This window comes from Talpa occidentalis, unplaced genomic scaffold (assembly GCF_014898055.3).
Source record: "Talpa occidentalis isolate TD23 unplaced genomic scaffold, MPIMG_talOcc4v2.1 talOcc4.15, whole genome shotgun sequence".
NCBI lineage: Eukaryota > Metazoa > Chordata > Mammalia > Eulipotyphla > Talpidae > Talpa > Talpa occidentalis.
The window spans coordinates 48485660-48502655 of NW_023601543.1; the positions used below are offsets into that span (position 1 = coordinate 48485660).

Genomic DNA, 16996 nt, shown 5'->3' on the forward strand with positions numbered 1-16996 from the left:
TAAATAAATAAATAAAAACAAGATAACTGTAGAAAATGCTTTAAGTAGAATTAAACTGGCAGAATTTCAGAAATTGAATAATCATGTATAAATCACTCAGTTGGACAGAGATAAACAAGACAGGAAAAGTGAGGAAAGTCTACAAGATATATCAGACTCAGAAGAGGAATATATGGATAATGGGTATTCCATACAAAAGTTATAAGAAGGGAGTAAAGACCCTACTCATAGAAATAATAACTGAGGATTTCTCAAATGCAATGAATCAAATAAGCATGGATGCCCAGGAAGTAGAGAGAACTCCCAAATTTCTAAAATTAAAATCATCTACACCAAGATATATCATTGTTAAATTAACAAATCTGAAGATAAAGAAGAAATTTACAGGCAGTCCAGAAAAAGAAGTTACTTTACAGTGTCATCCAAATTAATTTTCTTTGTAATTTGCCTCACTCACTCTCCCAAACAAAAAGAGAGTAGAATATAGTGTTCACATTCCTAAAAGACAAGAACTGCCAGCAAAGAATATACTATCTTGCCAAATTATTATGCACATATGAATGTGAAATAGGTGAATACCTAAGACCAGCAGAAGTTAATTGACTTTATCACCAACAGATAGATCTACCCAATGTCAAGAAATATTGAAAGGATTTCTACAAGAAACAAAAAAAAAATACAAACCTGAACAAACTGACAATAAAAATATAAAATCAGGGCCTCCCCTGGTGGCGCAGTGGTTGAGCGCTAGGCTGCGAAGCTGCCTGCAGCCTCTGCAGCACCAGTTCGAACCCCGGATGCAGGCAAGGGTCCCATATGGTGTGACAGACCTCTGCTGCCATGCCTGCTGCTCCCCTCAGCAGTGTACTTTTTCAATCTGCCTGTTCTGTTCCCCGCTCTGGCTCTGTTGAATTCTCTCACCCCCCCCCCCGCGTTTATGACTGTACCCAGTGCTTGTATAAATAAATAAATAAATCTAAAAAATATATATAAAATCAGAAGCATAAACAAGAGTATTATGAGTCAACAGCAAAACACTAAAAGATTAAAAAAAAGGACAGAACCTGTATAGTTTAGTGTTGGAGAGATGACACCAGCTCCTAAAGGACTTTTTTAGACAAAGATAAGTATAATCCCAGGGTAAGTACTAACCAAAAATCTAGGGCAGAAGCACACAAAAGAAGAAATGAAGAAACTGAGAGGATAATGAGAGTCATCCAAATGAAATAAATGAGAGAAATAATGGAAAAAGAAACAACTGAAACAAATAACAATTAAAATACAGAATGTCAGGTCCTCCCTGGTGGCGCAGGTGGTTGAGCGCCGTGCTGTGAAGCTGTCCACAGCCTTAGTAGTGCTGGTTTAATCACAGCTGGCAGGCGAGAATCCCACATGGTGCAGCAGACCTCTCCTGTCTCGCCCGCTATTCCCCTCAGCAGTGTGTTTCAGTCAATCTGCCTGTTCTGTTCCCTGCTCTGTCTCTGTCTCTGTCTCATCCTCCTGCACATCTGGCCTGTACCCTGGTTCTTGTATAAGTAAATAAAATCTTAAAAAAAAAAAAACAGAATGACAGTTCATAAACAGCACTTATCAATAATCACCCTAAATGTGAATGCCCTGAGATCACCAATAAGATTCATTACAAATAGCGTTAAGAAATTTCAGCCATTGGGGCTCCCCAGTAGAGCAGCGGGTTGAGCTGTGAAGATGTCCGCAGCCTCTGCAGCATGGGCTCGATTCCCAGCCGGCCAGGAAGATTCCCACATGGCGCGGCAGACCTCTCCTGTCTCACCCACTGCTCCACTCAGCAGTGTGCTTTGGTCGATCTGCCTGTTCTGTGTTCCCTGCTCTGTCTCTGGTGGATCCTCTCATCCCCCACACCTCTGGCTTGTATCCCAGTGCTTGTATAAATAAATGAATCTTTAAAAAAAGAGAAAAAAAGGAAGCTTTTTTTAAAAAAAAAATTCAGCCATTTATATTGTGTTAAAAAAAAAAAAAAAACTATTCAAAACCGAAATACAATGTAGAATGTTGGAGCAAGATGCATGAATTCAGTAACACAGAGTAATGCAGTAACTGACATTCTCATATCTGATAGCTAGACTTTAAGCCAGAAAAGGTAATCAGAGACAAAGATGGGCACTACATAGTGATCAAATCACCAATTTATCAGGAATATATAACTGTCATTAATATTTCTGCACCAAACACACCACTAATGCATTTCATTACCTACTTAAATAAAGCAACTGCTGGCAGATCTAAAACAAAGTACAATTTATGGTATTGACCTGAATACACCATGAAGGGATAGATCATCCAGACAGACAATTCACAAAGAAATAAAGGTCCTGAATGAAGGGTTGATCAGCTGGAATTCATGGATATTTACAAAACTTTCTACCCCCAAAGAAATGAATACACTTTATTCTTAAGTGCATATGGAGATCATATGCTGAGATACAAAACATCTCAGAAATTACATAAATATAGAAAATTCTCTCTTAACACCACAGATCACAACAGTATGAAGTTAGAAATTAGGCACCAAAATAATCCTGAAATAAAACAAAACTCATGGAGACTAAACAAAATGTTTCTGAAAAACTCCTAGGTTAATGAAGAAGTTAAAAATTACCTAGAGACTATTGAAAATGTAGAGACAAAACTGCATCCTATGGGATGCTGTAAAAGCAGTATTATGAGAAAAGTTCATAAAAAACATGGAAAAATCTCAAATAAGCAATCTAACTCTAAAGCTGAAGGAATTAGAAAAATAACAGAAATATTTTAAAAATAGCAGGAATAAATATATAGCAAAAAAATCCAAAATATCAGTGAACTCATTAGTTTGTTCTTTGAATAAAAAATCAACAAATGCTTAGCTAGGCTTATTTTAATAAAAGAAGAGATTTCTTGTGCAATAGGTAAGATGTGGAAACAACCCTAATGCCCCAAAATTGATGAGTGGATCAAGAAGATGTGATATATATATACACAATGGAATATTACTAAGCAATCATAAAAGATAAACCCATGCCATTTACAGCAACATGGGTGGAGCTGAAAGGGATTATGCTCTGTGAAATAAGCCAGAAAGAAAAAGAAAAAAAAATATCAGATGGTTTCACTTATAGGAGGAATGTAAGGGAACCATTTAAGGGACCAGGAAATAAATAATAAATTAAACAAAATTAACAGGCAGCTATAAATATGAGACACACTGCATGGGATGGGGGACGACGCATCAAAACAGGAGAGGGATGACCACAAGGGACTATAGGGATGGTGCATGGGTGAATTGGTGGAGGGAATTTTACGGGGACTACACCTGAGAGGAAAAAGCATACACTGGATAAAAAGGAAGAGTGATGTGAAATATATATAAAATAAAAAAAAAAATGAAATCCCAGTCCATTGAAGTCCAGTTAACAAAAAATAAATAAAATAAAATAAAAAGAAGAGAAAATCCAAGTACATAATATTAGAGATGAAATAGGTGAAAATGCAATAGTATCAGAAAGGATGTGAACAATCTATTATGCTTGTCTTTATGCAAATCATCTGGAAAACCCAGAAGAAAAAGACAATTATTTACATTTATATAACCTCCCAAGACTGAATGATAGCTTAAAAAGCCCAATTGCAAAAAAAAAAAAAAGTGCAGAAATAGAATGTATATTAAAATATCTGCCTAAAAAGTAAATATTAGAGCCTCCCCAGTGGCGCAGTGGTTGCACTGGCTTGTGAAGCTGCCCGCAGCCTCTGCAGCACAGGTTCGATCCCCGGCCACGAGGCGAGGGTCCCACATGGCGCAGAGACCTCTCCTGCTGCCCGCTGCTCCCCTCAGCAGTGTACTTGGTCACTCTGCCTGTTCTACTCTCCGCTCTGGCTCTGGTGAATTCTCTCACCCTCCCGCGCTTCTGACGGTACCCAGTGCTTGTATAAATAAATAAATCTTAAAAAAGAAAAAAAGTAAATGTTAGGAACAATTGGGCCGCACCTGGTGCCGCAGCAGTTGAGTGATGGGCTGCGAAGCTGCCGTCAGCATCTGGAGCACTGGTTCGATCCCTGGCCGCAGGCGAGGGTCCCACATGGCGCAGAGACCTCTCCTACCCCGCCCGCTGCTCCCCTCAGCAGTGTATTTCATCAGTCTGCCTGTTCTGTTCCCCGCTCTGGCTCTGGTGAATTCTCTCACCCTCCCGTGCTTTTGACTGTACCCAGTGCTTGTATAAATAAATAAATAAATAAATCTTAAAAAAAAAAATGTTAGGACCAATTGGTTCCACCAGTGAATTCTACCTAACATTCAAAATGGACCTAAAATCTATGTTACTCAAACTCTTTAAAAAATTCGAAAAAGGTGAAAAGCTCATTAGTGCATTCTATGAGGTGTTACTCTGATCCCAAAACCAAATAAAGACAGTACAAAAAAAGAATAGGCTTATGCCCTTGATAAACATAGATGCAAAAATCCTGAACAAAATTCTAGTAAACAAAATACAAAAACATACTAAGAGAATCATCATCCATTATCAAAGTAGGTTTCATCTCAGGGATGCAAGACTATTTCACCATAGGCAAATCACAAAAAGGAAAATAAAAATCACATGAATATTTCAATAGATGACGTAAAAGCATTTGAGAAGACTCATGAATTTATGTTAAAAATTTCTTAATGGAATGTAAATAAATGAAAAATATCTAAACACAATGACAGCCATATATGGCAGACACACAGCCACCATCATATTCAATGGTAAAAAACTGAAATATTCCCTGCGAAGATTAGGAAAAAGTCAACGATGTCCTCTGTCACCACTTACTGTTCAACATAGTATTGGAAGTCTTAACCAGAGCAATTAGGCAAGAAAAAAGACATAAGAGTAGGAAGAAGTTAAACTATCACTGTTCACAGATGTCATGAAAATATGCATAGAAAAACTAAAAAGACTCCTGCAAGAAACTACTAGAAATAATAAATGAACACAGTAAAGTGGCAGAATATAAAACGAATACACGTAAATCAGTTACATCTATATATGCACCAATGTATAAGAAGGAAAAGACACTAAGAAAGCAATCTTATTTCACACCAAAAGAAATGAAATACAGGAGAGTAACCTTAACAAAGTCGTTGAAGGGCCTATATGCTGAAAACTACAAGGAAGGGATCATGCTCAGCGAAATAAGCCAAAAAGAAAAGGAAAAATACCGGATGGTCTCACTCATAGCAGGAATCTAGAAAACTTAAATAAGGGATCAGGAAAATGAATAATTATAAGAAAGTGAAAATCAAAATCAACAAAAAAACTATGAACCAGAGACACTTTTTGGGGGGGGGGGGCGGGAGGGGAGGGATTGGGGTCAGAATGGGGCATGTGCAGTTGTATGGGGGAATATAAAAATAAAATTTATTATTTAAAAAAAAAAAACTAGAAGGCTATTAAAAGAAAACATGAACATGCAAAGAAATGGAAAGATATCCTGTGTTATGGATTCAAAGATAAACATAGTTAAAATGACCATATTCCTTAAATCAATTTTAGATTCACTGTAATAATTATTAAAATCCCAATGGTCACTTTTTCAATGAAATGGAACAATTATAAAATTTGTATATAACCAAAAAATGCATTGAATTGCAGGGTATCACATTCCTGGATTTCAAATTGTACTGTACATCAACAGTAACTAGAGAGTATGGTACTGGAACATAAACAAATATACAGAGCAGTGAAATAGAATAGAAATCTCAGAGATAATCTCATACACATGTAGACAGTGTTATGCAAAGGAGCCACAACCATACAATGTAAAAAGGAAAGTCTTTTTAACACACACCATGTGTATGTTTTTATTTTTAACCTTTTTTTAAAGATTTATTTATTTATTTATTTATTTATTTATACAAGCACTGGGTACAGTCAGAAGCACGGGAGGGTGAGAGAATTCACCAAAGCCAGAGCGGGAAAAAAGAACAGGTAGACTGATGAAATAAACTACTGAGGGGAGCAGCGGGCACGGCAGGAGAGGTCTGCACACCCTGTGGGACCTTCGCCTGCAGCCGGGGATCGAACTGGTGCTGCAGAGGCTGCGGGCAGCTTCACAGCCCATTGCTCAACTGCTGCGCCACCAGGGGAGGCCCACCATGTGTATGTTAAAGCAGCACACTCTTTAACAAATGGAAAACATGCCTAGCCTCATGCAAATAACATAATTAGATCCAAACTTAACTTCCTATCACAATAATTAATATAAATTAAAGATTTAGGTGTATGAACTCAACTCATAAAATACTTAAAAAGGAAACAGAGGACATCTATTTCAGAGATATATTTGGGATGCAACTCTTGACAAGGAATACGAAAGCAAAAAAAAAAATTGTGAGTATATCAAACTAAATCATTTGTACCTCAAAAAGAAACTAAATAATTGGAAGAGATATTTTTACTTCACACATATCCGACAAAGGGCTAGTTCCAAAGTATTTTTAAAAATGCATGTACAATACAACAAAATGTCACCCCAATCAAAAGTTGGGAAAAGACGGGGAGAAGGAAGTGAAGGTGTTTTGGGGTTTGAGTGAATCATTTGCACATAGGGAGGAGTAAAAATGTAACCCCAAAGTTATGTAGACATAAACAACTGGCAACTTTAAAATATATGGGGGAAAATTTTAAAATTTTGTTATATTTTGATCAAGGCAATGCCTTCAGAGATGACTAAATGTGACTAATAAATCAACCTTTGTGGACTTCATAAAATGCAGATAATGTAAGAGTACTTTTAGATAACATAAAGAGAAATAACACTTGTATCATGGGGTCCTATTAGAAGAGAAACACATAGAAAATTTAGTTTTGGAAATAATTGCTGAAAATTATCTCAGTCTGGGAAACAAACCAGTGTTGTGATCCAAGAGACCCAAGGAGTTCCAAAGACCGTAATACCAGATACACACACTGAGGCACTTATAATAAAGCTGTTGAAATGAACTACAAGGACAGGATATTAATGACATCAGGAAAACAGTAACTTATATTTGATCACCAATCGGACTGTGAACTTTTCAGTAGAAACATTCAAAGTACATAGCGTTTGAAAGGTGATATTTATAGTGCTTAAAGAATAAGACTTCCATCACAGGATCATTTCCCCAGCAATATTAGCATTCAAAACTGTAGTTAGATTAAGGAGTTTCCCTGAAAAGCAAACCCAAAACAAATGTATCAACACTAGCTGCACATGAAGTAAATTTAAAGGTTTTTTTTTTAAATTTTTATTTTTTAAAAAGATTTATTTATTTATGCATACAAGAACTGGGTTACAGGCCAGAGGTGTCGGGGGTGAGAGGATTCACTAGAGACAGGATGGGGAACAGTACAGGCAGATTGAAATACACTGCTGAGGGGAGCAGCAGGCGAGTAAGAAGAGGTCTGCTGCGCCATGTGAGTAGCTCTCTGTCTAGGAATCAAACTTGTGCTGCAGTGGCTGCAGATAGCTTCATAGATTGCATCTTAACCCCTTGCACCACCAGGGAGGCCCTTATAGGGTTGTTTTTTTTTTTTTTTTTTTTAAGATTCATCCATTTATGCATATAGGAGCTGGGTAAAGGACAGAGTTGCGGGAGGCTGGGGGTGGTGAGAGAATTCACCAGAGTCAGAGTGGGGAACAGAACAGGCAGATTGAGTGAAACACACTGTTGAGGGGAGCAGTGGGCAAGACAGGAGAGGTCTGCTCGCCATATGGGTTTCTCCCTGGCCTGCTGGGGTTTGAACTTGTGCTGCAGAGGCTGCGGATTGCTCCATAGTGGCGGTGCCCAGCCCCTTGCACCACCAGGGAGGCCCCCTTAAATGGGTTTTATAAAGCAATAGAACTATGATTGTAGAGGCAACAGACATATAAATCACTTATTATGGAGTAGGAGTATCAGAATGAGTAAGAGACCAGATTGCCCAATGTGTTACAAAAATAGCCCATCATATACTAAAATCAGTAGAATTCTCAATAGCAAATTAATAGAAACAACACTTAAGACAATAAAGATGGAACCTAAACAAAATATCATAGGAGGTTCTCAAGATATAAAACAATCAAGAAAAACCCTAATAAAACAAATACACAAGCATAACTAAGAGACAGTGAGCACTTATATCTTAATAATTTAAGGGTAAACACCCTGAATGCAGCCGTCAAAAAACAAATTCTAAACTTGTGCTGTTTATAATAAATACATCTTAACAAGAAAGACAGACATAGACTTAGAGTTAAAGGCTGGAAGAGAGTTATACAAACAAATGGCAACCAAAAAGATAAATCAGGAACAGCTGTACTTATATCTGATAAAATAGGCTTTCAAATAAAAAAGGTAATGATAGAGTGAGAAAAACACTGCACTGTAGTTAAAAGAATAAATATTGGGACACTGAATGGTAGAGCACCAAGATAAATAAGATAACAGCAGAATTTAAGAGAGAGATTGTGGGCCTCCCTGGTGGCGCAAGGGGTTAAGCACTGCACTATGAAGCAATCCACAGCCTCTGCAGCACGAGTGGGATCCCCGGATGGCCAGGGAGCAACACACATGGTGCAGCAGATCTCTCCTGATTCACCTGCTGCTCCCCTTATTAGTGTATTTCAGTTGATCTGCCTGTTCTGTTCCCCATTCTGTCTCTGGTGAATCCTCTCACCCCCGCATCTCTGGCCTGCACCCCAGCTCTTGTGTGCATAAATAGATAGATATTTAAAAAAATAAGAAAGAGATTGATAACACACTTTAATGTATGACTCTAATATATTTAATATATGACTCAACAATGGAAAATTAATAAGACAAAACATAAATAAGAAAAATATAAAAAGGAAATATAATTAGAAAAAAATGGCTTTGACTATTGGGTTATACCAAATTAGTTTAATAAACATCTACAGAGCACAGTACCCCAAAAGAGTTGATAACACATTTTTTTTTTCAAATGCACATGGAACATTTTCAAGAATCGACCACTATCTTGGTACACAAGTCAATTGTCAATAATACTACAAAAGGTTGAATTTATTCCTGGCACTTTCTCTGATTGTGATGCCATAATATCAGAAGTCATCTATAAGGAAAACAAAACAGGAAATATATAAATATATGGAGACTAAACAACATTATTACTTAACAGCAATTGGATAAAAGACAAAAAGCAGTGCAGAAATTAAAAAATACCTTGAGAGGAACGAAAATGATGATAGAAACCCCAAGAATATACAGGATGTAACAAAATTCCAAATAAACTATCTAATATCACATCTATTACAACATGAAAAAGAGGGACACACAAAACCCAAAGTTAGTAGAATGAAGGAAATATAAATGAGATAGAGATGAAGAAACTATAAAAAAAAAATAAGTGAAACTAAGAAATGGTTATTTGGGAAGATAAAGAACATAGATAAACACACACAGGAAATAAAGGGAATCCAAGTTGGAAAAGAAGTGAAATTATCACTGTTTACAGACAATATTGTATATGGAAAATGCTAAAGACTCACTCCATAAAAAAGTAATTAGAAACAATATATGAATACAACAATGTGGGAGGTTATATAATCAACAAAGAAAATCCATAACCTTTCTACATATAAGCAACACACAAGATGTAAAGGAAACTAAGACAGTAAATCCATTTATAATTGTTTCAAAAAGAATTCAGTCAGCCACAATTAACCTAACTAAATGGATTATATTATATAATGAGAATTACAGATTGTTAATAAAGGACTTGAAGACATTAGGAAATGAAAGGTTATGTGCTCATTAATGGGGTAATCAGTATAATAAAAATGAATATCCTGCATAAAGTGACATATAATTTTAATAGAATCTCCATCAAAACCCAACATTTTTCAAAGAAGTTGTATGAAAAATACTGAAATTGGGGCCTCCCTGGTGGCGCAAGGGGTTAAGCACTGCACTATAAAGCAATCCTCAGCCTCTGCAGCACGAGTTTGATCCCGGGCTGGCCAGGGAGCAACCCACATGGTGCAGCAGACCTCTCCTATCTCGCCCCCTGCTCCCCTCAGCAGTGTATTTCAGTCAGGCTGCCTGTTCTGTTCCCCACTCTGTCTCTGGTGAATCCTCTCACCCTCCCACCCATCTTGCCTGTACCCCAGTTCTTGTATACATAAATATATAAATCTTTTTTTTTTTTTAAAGAAAACAGACACACAGACCTAAGGAACCGAATAGAGAGACCAGAAATTAAACCACACTTATATGAACAACTAATCTTTGACAATGGAACAAAGAATATGCAATGGAACATGGACAGTTTGTTCAATAAATGGTGCTGGGAAAACTGGATCTCCACATGCAAAAAAAAAAAAAAAAAAGAAAAAGAAAGAAACTAGATCACTACCTCTCACCGTGTACAAAAATCAACACAAAATGTATAAAAGAACTGGACATAAGACCTGAAACCATAAAATATATAGAAGAAAATATAGGTAAAACACTACAAGAAATACATCTCAGAACATCTTTAAAGACTCATCACCCAAAGCAGTGATAGTGAAGGCAAACATAAACATTACATCGAACTGAAAAGCTTCTGCACAAAAAAAGAGACATTAATCAAAACAGAGAGACACCCCATTTATTGGGAAAAAATCTTTGCACTCCATTCAACTGATAAGGGACTGATCACAAAGATATACAAAGAACTGACAGGGGTCAACAAAAACAAAATGAACAATCCAGTCAAATGGGCAGAAGAACTTAAAAGACGTTTCTCCAAAGAGGAAATGGAATTGGCCAACAGGCATATGAAAAAATGTTCAACATCCCTTATACTCAGGGAAATGCAAATCAAAACCACACTGAGATACCACCTTACACCAGTAAGAATGACACACATCAAACAACAACAACAACAACAACAAAACAAGCAACAACAAATATTGGTGAGGATGTGATGAAAAAGGAGCTCTCCTACATTGCTGGTGGGAGTGCAAACCAGTACAACCATTAGGGAAAGCTGTCTGGAGTTCCTCAGTCTCTTAAAAATGGAGCTACAATATGACCCAGCAATTCCACTACTAGGGATCTACCCAAAGGACACAATAATATTAATTCAAAAGAACACCTGTACACCTATGTTTATCGCAGCACTCTTTACAATATGTAAAACCTGGAAACAACCCAAATGCCCAAAAATAGATGACTGGATCAGGAAGATGTGGTACATATACACCATGGAATATTATTCAGGAATCTAAAACGATAAACTCATGCCATTCGAGGCAAGGTGGATGGAGCTAGAAGGAATTATGCTCAGTGAAATAAGCAAGAAGGAAAAGAAAAATATCAGGTGGTTTCAGTTATAATGGATATATGGGAACCAAATAAGACAGTAGTGTAAAAAAAAAAAAATAACAGTACAAAACACGACAAAGCAAAAACAGACAACTATAAATCAGAGACATACTCCAGGGGAGGAGATGGGAGAGGGATCTGAGGGATGGTGGGAGGAGCACAGAGGACTGTGGTGATGGTGCACTGGTGCCATGGGGAAGGAAATTCTGTAGGGACTCAATCTGAGGGGGTAGGGAGAAGGAAATATTGTTTAAAAATAAAATTAAAAATTAAAAAAAAACTTATACTCTCACCCAATAAAAATTTACATTTTTGTCAAAGGATAAAAAAAATAAATAAATAAAAAAGAAAGAAATACTGAAATTTATGTATTTTTTAAAAATTATTATTTTTTTAAATTTTATTTTATATTCCCCATACAATTGCAACCCACATATTTTGACCCCAAGCCCTCCATTCCCCGCCACCCCCCCATAGAGTGTCTCTGGTTCATAGTTGTTTATTGATTTTGATTTTTTCTTTATTTTAGTTATTCTTTTTCCTGGTCCCTTATTTAGATTTTCTAGATTCCTGCTATGAGTGAGACCATCCGGTATTTTTTTTTTCTTTCTGTCTTATTTTGCTGAGCATGATCCCTTCCCTTTCCATCCATGTTGCTGCAAATTGCATGCATTTATCTTTTTTGATTGCTGAGTAATATTCCATTGTATATATGTACCACATCTTCTTGATCCAGTCATCTATTTTTGGGAATTTGGGTTGTTTCCAAAGCTTAGCTATGGTAAATAGTGCTGCTATAAATATCTGGGTGTAGGTGCTCTTTGGAATTAATGTTTTTGTGTCTTTTGGGTAAATACCTAGGAATGGAATTGCTGGTTCATATGGAAGCTCTATCTTTAGTAGGTTGAGGAATCTCCACACAGCTTTCCATAGTGGTTGGACAAGTTTGCACTCCCACCAGCAGTGCAGGAGAGTTCCTTTTTCTGCACATCGTCTCCAACATTTGTTGTTGCTAGTTTTTTTAATATGTGCCTTTCTTTTATTTTATATTATTCTTACATCATTTTTCACTTTTGCACAATGTGTGCATTTTCATTTTGGTTATATTCCCCGTACAATTCCCATCCCCCTTATTCTGACTCTAATCCCACTTCTACTCCACTCGCCCCCCCACCTTAGTGTGTCTCTGGTCTATAGTTGCTTGTTGACTTTGATTTTTACTTTATTGCAATTAGTCTTTTTCCTAGTCCCTTATTTAGGTTTACTAAATTCCTGCTATGAGTGATACCATCCAGTATTTTTCTTTTTCTTTCTGATTTATTTCACTGAGAATGATCCCTTCCAGCTCCATTCATGTTGCTGCAAATTGCATGAGTTTATATTTTTGATTGCTGAGTAATATTCCATTGTATATATATACCACATCTTCTTGATGCAGTCATCTATTTTTGGGCATTTCAGTTGTTTCCATAGCTTAGCTATTGTAAATAGTGCTTCTATAAACATAGGGGTGCAGGTGCCCTTTTGAATTAATGTTTTTGTGTCTTTTGGGTAAATACCTAGGAATGGAATTGCTGGATCATATAGAAGCTCTGTCTTTAGCAGATTAAGAAATCTCCATACAGCTTTCCATAGTGGATGGACCATTTTGCACTCCCACCAGCAGTGCAGGAGAGTTCCTTTTTCTCCACATCCTTGCCAACATTTGTTGTTGCTATTTTTTTTATTATTTTAATTTAATTTACTTTTTAATAAAGTTTGTAGGTATTTTTTTTTTCTTTTAAAAAAGATGTATGTATTTTCATTATGGTTATATTCCCCATACAATTGCAAGCCCCCTTATTTTGACTCTTGTCCTTCCTCTCCCCGCCCTTCCTTCCCCCCACCCCCCTTAGTGTGTCTCTGGCTTATAGTTGCTTGTTGATTTTGATTTTTACTTGTATTAACTAGTCTTTTTCCTGGTCTTTTATTTAAGTTTTCTAAATCCCTGCTATGAGTGAGACCATCCGGTATTTTTCTATTCCTTTCTGACTTATTTTGCTGAGCATGATCCCTTCTAGCTCCATCCATGTTGCTGCAAACTGCAGGTGTTTATCTTTTTGATTGCTGAATAATATTCCATTGTATATATGCACCACATCTTCTTGATCCAGTCATCTAATTTTGGCATTTGGGTTGTTTCCATAGTTTAGCTATTGTAAATAGGGCTGCTATAAACATAGGGGTGCAGGTGCCCTTTGGAATTAATGTTTCTGTGTCCTTTGGGTAAATACCTAGGAGTGGAATGGCTGGATTGTATGGAAGCTCTATGATTAGTAGGTCAAGAAATCTCCACACAGCTCTACATAGTGGTTGGACCATTTTGCACTCCCACCAACAGTGCAGGAGAGTTCCTTTTTCTCCACAACCTTGCCAAAATTTGTTGTTGCTAGTTTTTTTTTTTTTTTAATATGTGCTATTCTCACTGGTGTAAGATGGTATCTCATTATAGTTTTGATTTGCATTTCCCTGATTTCAAGTGACGTTGAACATTTTTTCATTGTGGAAAGAAGAAAAATGATGTAAGGATTATATAAAATAAAATATTTGAAAAATAAAAGCAATGAAAGCTTTATATTTGTAAATTTTTCCAAAATATCTGATAGATAATAATATATCATAATTAACCAGCCCCCTACAGAAAGGGTGCTCCTTATGGAGAATCATAGCATATATAAAATTAGAGTATACTATGAATATATTATATCTATAAATATACTAAAATCTACTGAATTATATACTTTAAAATGGTGGACTTCTCTACTATATTAATTATATCACAATAAAATTGTCAAAAAATAAAAAGATATTTATTTATTTATAAAAGGACCCAGGTGTTTATCTTTGCCTTCACTATCACTGCTTTGGTTGATATGTCGGTACAGATGTCTTTGAGGTGCATGTCATGTAGTGTTTTGCCTATATTTCCTTCTATGTATTTTATGATTTCAGGTCTTATGTCTAGTTCTTTAATCCTTTTGAGGTTTTTTTTTTTTTTTGTGCACAATGTGAGGTAGTAGTCAATCTTCATTCTTCTGCATGTAGCGACACAGTTTTCCCAGCATCATTTATTGAACAAACTTTCTTTGCTCCAGTGCATATTCTTTGTTCCTTTGTCAAAGATTAGTGGACCCTCAATAGTTGGTTTATTTCTGGATTTTCTATTCGGATCCATTTGTCGGTGTGTCTGTTCTTTTACAGTGCCATGCAGTTTTGATGATTATGGCTTTGTAGTGTAGTTTGAAATCTGGGAGTGTGGTGCCTCCATTCCTTTCCTTTTTTTTCAGGAGCGCTTTGGCTCTTTGGGGTTTTTGGAGACTCCATATGAATTTCATTAATAATTGTTCCATTTCTTTGAAGAATGTCATTGAAAATTTTTATTGGAAAAGCAGTGGATTTGTAAATTGCTTTTGGTAGGATGACCATTTTGATAATGTTAATTCTTCCATTCCATGAGCAGGGGCCATCTTTCCATTTCTTTGTGTCTTCTTCTATTTCTTTTAATAATAGTGTTTTATAGTTTTCTTTGTATAGGTCCTTAACCTCTTTTGTTAGGTCTGTTCCCAAATATTGTGATTTTTTTTTGTTTCAATAATAAAAGGGATGGTTTTCTTCTTCTTCGACTATATTGTTTGTGTATAGGAAGGCTACTGATTTTTGCGTGTTGATTTTGTAGCCTGCCACTTTACTGAACTGATTGATGAGTTGAATTAGTTTTTCTGTGGAGTTTTTGGGATTCTCTATGTATATTATCATATCATCTGCGAATAGTGATAATTTGACTTCTTCCTTCCCTGTGTGCATTCCTCGTATGTCTTTCTCTTGTCTTATTGCTCTGGCTAGGACTTCCAGTATTATATTGAAAAGCAGTGGTGACAGTGGACATCCTTGTATAGTTCCAGATCTTAATGGAAATGCTTTCAGCTTTTCACCATTGAGAATGATACTGGCCATGGGCTTGTCATATATGGACTTTATGATGTTGAGGTATGTTCCTTGTATCCCGAAAATTTCAAGGGCTTTTATCATAAATGGGTGTTGTTCTTTGTCGAAAGCTTTCTCAGCATCTATTGATATTATCCTATAGTTTTCTATTTCTTTTTGTTGTTGTGTTGGATTACATTGATTGATTTTCTGATCATTGAACCATCCTGGTGTCCCTGGAATAAATCCTACTTGGTCATGGTGAATTATCTTATGGATACATTGTTGAATTCTGATAGCTAAAATTTTATTGAGGATTTGGTCCACCCTTGGTGGCACAGGTGATTTGAGCGCTGCGCTGTGAATCTGTCCGCAGCCTCTGCAGTGCCGGTTTGAACTCGGCCGGCCGGCGAGTGTCCCACGTGGTGTTGTAGATCTCTCCTGTTGTGCCCTCTGCTCCCCTCAGCAGTGTATTTCATCAGTCTGCCTGTTATGTTCCCTGCTCTGTCTCTGGTGAATCCTCTCACCCTTCTGCGCATCTGTCCTGTACACCAGTTCTTTTATAAAATAAATAAATAAAATCTTTTAAAAAAGAATCAAATTAAAAAAAAAATTGGGGATTTTTGCATCAGTGTTCATTAGAGAGATTGGCCTGTAGTTTTCATTTTTTTGTGTTGTCCTTGTTCAGTTTTGGTGTTAGTATAACGTTGGCTTCTTAGAACATGTTTGGTATTATCCCTTCCTTCTCAAGTTTTTGAAAGAGTTTCTGAAGGACAGGCACTAATTCTTTTCTGAATGTTTGGTAGAATTCAATTCTCAATACATCTGGTCCTGGGCTTTTGTTTTTGGGGAGGTTTTTTATTACCATTTCAATTTTGCTGCTCGTAGTTGGTCCGTTTAGGGGTTCTATTCCTTCTTTATCTAGATTTGTGTGATTGTAAAGTTGTAGGAATTTGTCCATCTCTATTGGATTGTTGAACATGTTTGCATATAAGTGTTCATAGTAGTTTGTGATTATTCTTTTGATTTCTGCTATGTATGTTGTGATTTTTCCTCTTTCATTTGTGATCCTATTTATTAGTGCTTTGTCCTTTTTTTCCTTTGTGAGCCTGGGTAGGGGATTGTCTATTTTATTTATTTTTTGAAGAACCAACTTTTGGTTTCATTGATCTTTTGGATTTTTTTTTTATTTTATTTTCGATTTCTTTATTTCTGCTTTGTTTTTTATTATTTCTCTCCTTCTACTGGTTTTGGGTTTTTTTGTTGTTCTTTTTCTAGTTCTTTGAGCTTTGAGATCTTTCTTGTTTCTTGATGGGAGCCTCTATTGCTATATTTTTTCTCTTATTTCTCCTTTTGCTGCGTCCTATACTTTCACGAAATTGGTGTCCTTCTGTCATTCAAAGCAAAGTATTTTTTAATTTCTTCTTTGATCTCCCTCATTAGTCCAGTGGTCTTCCAGTAGTGTGGGTTTCAATCTCCAGGAGCTAGGAGAGTTCCTTGCCTTCTTTTTATGGTTTATTTCTAGTTTGATGCCTTCATAGTCAGAGAAGATGGTTGGTATGATTTCAAACTTAGTGTATCTGTTGATGTTTGTCTTGTGTCCCAGTATGTGATCAATCCTGGAGAATGATCCGTGTGCGTTTGAGAAAATGTGTACTCAGATTTTTT

General features: G+C 36.4%; 1 protein-coding gene across 1 annotated transcript in view; it reads left to right on the top strand.

Annotated features, from left to right (window-relative positions):
* OPHN1 (oligophrenin 1) overlaps positions 1–16996 on the top strand; it is a 414559-nt gene that overhangs the window by 227901 nt on the left and 169662 nt on the right. The window lies entirely within an intron of this gene.